Here is an 8,027-nt window from a genome sequence, read left to right as displayed (position 1 = left end):
GAGGATCTGGGTTTAACGTTTTGAAATAGATGCTGGGTGTAAATAGACTTAAGGGACAAAAACAGGAAAAAAATGTGACAAAATTTGAAGTGCTGGGTTTATTTAGAAATTTGCTGGGTACATCTAGAAGCACCCATAAAGAATTACACAATACCAATATGATAAGGATATGAATACATAGATCTAGTCTAACTACATATCCTATTGGCATAAGGTCAAGGCACACATAAAGAATATCTAGGAAGATACAGAATATCCTAGAACACTCCCTCTTGTGCCGCGCGCTGATATGCCGATGGTGCTGATCTGTTGCCTCGTCAAAAACCTTGTCAAGTCACAAAACCCTGTGGGAGAAAAACTGAATCTTGATCGTAAGAGAAAAAGATTACAACGCACCCTTCACATTTGATAGCGACATGTATGTATGTGCTAGACTCCCCCTGAAGTTTGCACCTCCCCTTGATCTTTACATCAATCATAGGGCTCTTCCTGACTTTTAATAATCACGGAAGTTTCAATAACTTAGCATGTCAATGCTTTTTAACATATCTTCAAATGTGGCATTGGGCAATGATTATCCAGATCATGCCGTATTGTCCTCAAACATGATCTTTTACACTTAGATCTTGAGGAGAAGGCCTCTTGTGAACTCAAAACATAAGTTCGTGCAGGAAATCAGATTTCCGCGCAGCATGACCTTCAATTACTAGAATAGTCGTAACTTCCTCTAGGAAATAGATATGAACGAACCGTAAATGGTTTTGGAAACTAGACTCATTTAGCTTTCCAACCGTATATTACACACGTTCTGGTTCGTCAGGAGCTATTCACAAAGTCCCGTCGAAGTTGACTGTTTTGCCAAAATCAGATTCTCGGACAGATTCGTCATACTTTACGAAAACGGCCATAACTCACTCAATATGATAGGTATGATCAAATGGTTGGTGTCCCTGGAAAGTAGACACATAGAAATTTCCAATGGTACCAATTTCACCATTTTTCAGTGAGTGAGATTTCCTGTAGGTCCCGTGGAAGTTGACCTACAAAACTTGGCAGATTCTGATTTCGCTTTTGATGTGTCTTTCTTATGTAGGGATAGAATAAGCCTCAACCTTTCATACCATTAAGTATTGAAAAAGGAGTTACTGCCATTACATTGGCGTTGCGTGGGCACATAGCTACACTTAGCTTTACAACTTTTCATAGTGAATGAGATGTCAAGTCTTTTGTATTGTGTTGAGTACATTGATGCATCTTATTGTACTTAGATGGGAACTCCATCTCTTAACACATATTTGTCATCTTACTTTAGAAAAAATAACGGATCTCTCTTTAGATCAAAGACTTTGACTAATCATGGGGTATATGTAGGCCTCACTTTCGTTAGAGCGCCTAAGCCGATTGATGGAAAATCATCATCAATACAATCATCGAGTGCCTTATCGAGACCGTGTCTTCTCAAGATCTTTTTCTTCGGATGTTGATACATATTGGCATCTTGATCCGTCAAGAGTCCATGTAAATCTAGAATGAGCACGCAAAGGCATAATTCACCATATCCCTTCCAAATCAAATATAGTCCATGTGCGTTTTAATACATTTAGCAAACGCATGCTCCTGTGGTTTGGAGCCACTTGATTCAGATGAATGAAGTCCGTTTAAGACCTTTATGTATATCTCTGATCCCATAGAGATGTTATTATGACCACATTTATAGGTTGCATGTTCAATTATTCGGAAACTATCAAACTGACAAAATAGTGGAGTTCAATGACATCCACTACGAGAGCATATCTCATCGTAGTCGATCTCAATACGTGTTAGTGAGAGACCTTGCGCCATAAGGTGAGTCTAACCTCTTGTTCTCACTACGCTATCTAACAAAGGTATAGTTGATAAAGTTTAGCTTGCGGTGTTGGCATCACCTGCCTAAGGACCTATCTCTTTGTTAATGCTGGATCGCATCTTTCCATTAGACCAATCAACTAAGTTGATATCCATCAACGAAGGGTGGTTTGATAGTAGACTCATTATCCCACGTCCTCATGTACACTAGTGTAATATTTGTAGAGATCTTGTGGAGATCTCTATATGGATTGGATTTGACATTGAGGAGTCCCCTAACGATAATCACAATTCAGACTTCATGAGACGGATTTAAGTATCACTTATCAATGGATTAGGTTGTGCCAAACTCGCTTTCTTCCTAGTGCGAGAAAATATCGAACCTAAGGGCCTCCCTCCTTTTAGGGAGCCACACGGCCTTGTGACACCAATTTTAGGGAGCCACATGGCCTTGTGACACCAATTTTGCCACTATATGGCGTCACTATATCACCATCCATGGTGATGGCGTCAAGACCAACTCAGTTTGGTCGCGCCATGTCCTCTTGATAGGACATCAATCCTTGCAGACATATTTGCAGCATGTGATCTCGTCACTTTAACACTTTAAGCATTTGAGATCAAGATGAGACTTAGTGGGGACAAACCACGACAATTCACGTCGTTCCACTTGAACACTTGTGTTCTTATCTCCCCCTAATGGCGGGAATATTGTCTCATCAAAGTGACCATCCGCAATATAGCGGTGAAAGAGATTGCCTGACAAGGTTTCTACATATGTGGATTATAGGTGGAGGTTCATATCTAACCTAAATACTTATTCATCTCAAATGACCCATCATTGTGCGTAGTGACAGTGCGATTTAGCACCCAGAATAAACATTTAGCTGAGCTCAAGGATTGGAGATCCGTTTCAATCCTACCGAGCTCAAGGATTGCAATTTCGTGTCAATCCTGGTACACAGTCACGAGCTGTAGTACAACAATATTCAATGATGGTGGGTCTTAGATGAATAGTAAAGCTGCATGTAAATATTGCATAGCCCCAAGACGCAATAAAAAGATTGGTGCGCATCAATAATGTTCGAGCGACAAGCTAAAGTTGCTTGGTCGTAGCCTCGGTGAGACCGTATTGTGTGTGAACATGGGGTACATGACACTTGAACTTACATCCCGATAAACTTCTTTAAAGAATGGGTAGTGAGCCCGTAGAAGTATAAGCAGCATAAGCAGTAGATAATAGTGTAACATGTGACTAGTGTGTTAACACTTCAACCAACACCATAAAGCATAAAAAGGTGTCCGCAAGTTGGTTGTATCTATCTACATAGTTTGATGTAAGAATAGAATGTTCACTTTTGTGTTATTTAGCGTAGAAGGGTCTCACTCCTAATTTAGCTAAAGAATAGGCTTTTAAAACGAGCAATGAGCATTGCAGGGGGCCAATGCGACATCGAGGGAAGGCCGGTGCACCTCAATTGCTTGAGGAATTGACCGGACAACCTCCAGGAAGTTGGAGTCGTGTTCGGGTGACGTCAATGTCCCCCGGGTCACCACCATGTTTCATGGTGATTTTAGATCTCGAATGTCTTCGTTTTGAGCGGAAGAATGGATGTCCATGAGAATTTCTCAAAATTTGGACCATTATATCTCTTCCAGGTTGACCAATTTGGTCAAACCAAAGCCTATATGAGTCGGTGTCCCAAATATTATGTTTGGCGACAACATGGGATTCGATATTCGAATCGTAGTGACATACAGTCCACTAGATTGACTCATGAATTTCTCTAAGATGCGTTTCAGTCCGCATTCATGAGAAGGTATACACAAAATTATCCTTGTTCATTCTCACAATGTGTTTTCAAATGAAAACCATTAGCAAGAATGTCTTTAAAACTTAACATGGTTCGGTTGCCACTCAATGCATAGAGGGCATCTGTGACGTTGATCATGGTGCCATGAGGCATGATTCAATCATTGTAGTCACAGAAGATTTACAAGGCACAAAATCCAGAGATAGTTGTCGGTCCTTAGAATGTTGTGGGTAGTTCCACTATCTGCGAAACACTCAATGTCTCTATGAGACATATCTACAAGAAGGAGTAGATAGGCGAGTAAATAATTCCACTTGAACCATTTAGAAGGATTGAAAGAAGCTACAAAAAGCTGCAATCCCGAGAATGTATAAAAATTTCGGCGCAGAATGACCTTTGCGCACTAAAACAGCCATAACTTCTTCGTCAAAATAGATATGGACGAACCGCGAAAAGTTCTGAAAACTAAACTCGTAGAGCTTTCCAATGATATAAAGCTCACTGTCTGATTCGTCCGAAACTGTTCACAAAGCTCAAACGAAGTTGACTGTCCAGAAGGGACAGATTGGTGTTTTTAGCAGAATTGGCATGTGCGAAGCTGTGAAGCTTACAGGTGGCGTGTAGGCTTTTGCCTTAGCCAAAAGTGACGTGTGTATGATCAAAACCAAGTCCTTTCGGTCGTTCTAAGGTGGTAAACTCCATGACTAGTTAGCAAAAGCTCCCTGATATGAACATAAACTAACTCAGAGGACCTAGAGGATTCAATCATGATGATAATTTTCCGGTTTTGATAAGTCTCCAATGTCTTTTGCGAGACGGCAATTGGTTTAATAGCCTAGGGGGATCCAAAATAAAAAGCTTTCGGTAACTCCAAGTCAGTATGACTAGGCATGTCCGTAGAGGATCGGTAGTGTGAGGCACACTTGAAACCACTATCTCCTTAATTTTGGACAATTCTAAGACATCACACTGAGCTTGGATGAGCCTAGTTGAACAATTGATGATGAAAAATCCGCTATAGGGTAGAAGACTTAACCGAAAACACGTGGGCGATCCTTGTTGAGGGTGCAAGGTGTCATCTTCACTTGGAAGAGACCAAAACGGCACAATCTAACCATGTAGATTGTAAATATGCCATGCTTCTAAGGACGATGTAAAAACTCAAATGAGCAGAATTTTACGTTGCTCTTCCATTCAAAACGAAGTTGTTATAAGACTCAATAGAGGTCACAAACGATGTTTTTAATGGTTTGTCCTTCGGATTGATCATACACAATCCGGAAAAGCCGTGAATTGATCAAACACAATTCGGAAAAGGCCTCGGATTGATCAAACACAATTCGGTGATAGGTCGGGGTTGATCATACACAACCCGGACAAGGAAACAAGAGTGATCAAACACACTCTTGACCCGTGAATAAAATTCTGGGATTTTTGGTACCTGCACACACAAAATCCCAAGCATAGAATGAAGATGGAGAAGGGAGAAAGGATTTTATCCCCCCGAGTTATTCCAAAGTAAATAACTGTAATATTAAAGCTTACTTGCTAGTTTGCCAAATAAACTGCGTTTATAGGAGCTCTGATGAGTTTGAGTCAATTGCAGGCTTCGACCGAGGGTTGGGAACCTTTCTGGCTTTCCTTGGAAGACAAGTAGACCTGTAAAGGATCTGGCGGGTTAACGGATTCCCGACCCGTTAATCGGATCCGTTTATAAATTATAATAATAAATATTTTTAAATTTTAAATAATAATTTCATAATTTTATGATAAATTTTCATAAAACACTAATAAAATATTATAGCAAAATAAAGGTTTACATCAAAAGTTGAATTACATGGCCAAAATAATCCTTAACGATAAACTAATTTAATCAAAATACTAGACCTCCAATGTTTATGAAGCTAGGAGCACAAAAAGAACATAAGCATCAATAACCTTCAACTTCATCAAATCAAACTTTAGACGCTATTTAGATATCATCACGAGTCAAAACCTGTATAAACAAAAGAAAACAGTTAATTAGTTTGTTTTCATGGCAACTATTATAATGATTGATGAAGCTAACCACCCAATCATACAAGACAACTAAATACAAGACTATATATGTGATTTCAACGAAGACAAAGGTTGCTGTTAGGTATAAACAAGAGTAAGACAATTAGCTAGAAAGTAACACAATAATTAAATAAATATACTTACATATCTCTGCAGCACTGGACGGCAGGACATGAGTTCATTTTGGCACCTCTTCTTCTTCAGATTGTGAGACAGATCCTTCACACAAAGAAACATAAAAGAAAAATTGGAACCTCATATATATAATGAAAACATCAGCAATAATGTTAAATGCCTATAAATACCACAGAAACTTACTTTTCCGTTTTCGAGAGGGAAGCCAATCTTTTGTAGTCACCAAAGCCTCTACAGTTTCTGGAAGCATAGAAGCACGAGATTCATCAATCACTCTTCCTCCAACACTAAATGCTGCCTCAGAAGCTACTGTAGTAGCTGGAACTGCTAATATGTCACGAGCCATTCTTGCTAAAGTAGGACATTTTGCACTATTAATTTTCCACCAGTTCAAAACATTAAAGGGTTCAGCTCTTGGAAACAAAGGCTCCTCCAGATATTGCTCCAACTCTGATTTTTTCTTAGCAACAATATGAGAAGACCCTTCCCTCACAAATGCATCAAATCCACTCAATTCATCATCTCTAGAAGCCACTGTTTTGTCATTACAAGAACCACTGAATTGCAAATTTGATTCCATCTCAGATTGAGATGAATCATCTTCATACTCAGTGAAAAGATCAAACATAGCAGTGCGAACTCTTTCAATATACTCATAAGCTTCCGAACCATGAAGCTTTTCAAAATAATATTCAATCAGCTGCATTTTAAATCTAGGATCAAAAACAACACCCACTGCTAGAACCAAGCTGCATTCATCCCAATATTTGTCAAACTTCTCTTTCATGGGGACAGCCATCAATCGCAAAAACTCATGTTCACTCTTTTCCCCCTTAGACAAATGCATTTTAATCTTACATATATCAGGAAAGAACACATTTGAGGTAGGAAAACTAGAACCAGAAAAATGATTCGTTGCAGCATAAAAATGTTCCAAGCAATCAGAGATAACTTCGGCTGTTTTCCACTCCTCGTCAGTGGGATGATGTTTATAATTTCGATCTGTTTGTGACAAGCGCCAAAACACCTCTTTCATTTCAAGAGCACTTTTAATCATCAAAAAGGTTGAATTCCACCTGGTAGGGCAATCCATTTAACCTTTTTCTTATCCTTCAACTTGAGTTGGGTTTTTGCTTGATTAAATTTCTGTGTTGCATAACCGGACCTTTTCAAGTATTTTACAGATTCTTTGACCTTAAAAATGAAGCCTCCAATCACTTGTAACGCATCTTGAACAATCAAATTAAGAATATGAGTAGAACAATGAACATGAAATAATTTACCTTCCAATAAGATCAAAGACTTGTCACAAAGCCAACTCTTTAAGCTTCTCACCATCGCATCATTAACAGATGCATTATCCACCACCATGGATAATAATTTCTTTTCAAGATTCCAATCCAAAATCAGGTCAGTGATATATCGAAAAAGAGTGTCTGCATCATGAGGATATTCAATACATCTGTAAGCAAGTATTTTCTTTTTCAATTCCCAATCCTCACCAATAAAATGAGATGTCAGACATATGTATCCAATATCTTGATGATCAGAAGTCCAAATATCAGTAGTAAGACTGACCCTACCAGGATATCGTTCAAAAAAATTGCACATTTGTTCTTTCTCTTTTTTGTGAACTTTGAGAATATCTGACCTGACTGTATTTCTACACACAAGCTTGAAACTTGGTTGAAGATGGTTTAAAAAAATCTCAAAATATTCATGCTCAGCCATACTAAATGAATAGTTATGCTTAATGACCATCTTAGCAAAATCCATACGACTTCTCTCTTGATCAAACTTAATTTTTCAATTGATGTATCACCTGATTCATTAGTTTCAGCAACTACCATTAGTTGATCAATGCCTCTTTTGTTTCTTCTAGTACAATTACCCAAATGCTTCTTCAAATGGCTTGTTCCTTTATCAGACCCAGACACATATGACTTACGACAATGCTTACATTTTGCAGTTTGACTTCCATCTGGATTTATTTTTTTTCAAATTCAAGCCATACCTTTGACGTCAATTTTCGCTTCTTTGACAAATTTGGAGGTACTTCTATAGCCTTCCCGTTAGCATCCACTTCGACAACATCCCCCTGCTCATCTTTTTCCCATCATCATCAACCATCTTTGAAATCAAGAATAACCTGGATAACACAGGGATTCAAACCAG

Source organism: Fragaria vesca, linkage group LG6 (assembly GCF_000184155.1).
Source record: "Fragaria vesca subsp. vesca linkage group LG6, FraVesHawaii_1.0, whole genome shotgun sequence".
NCBI classification, from domain to species: domain Eukaryota; kingdom Viridiplantae; phylum Streptophyta; class Magnoliopsida; order Rosales; family Rosaceae; genus Fragaria; species Fragaria vesca.
This window is presented reverse-complemented; position numbering follows the sequence as displayed.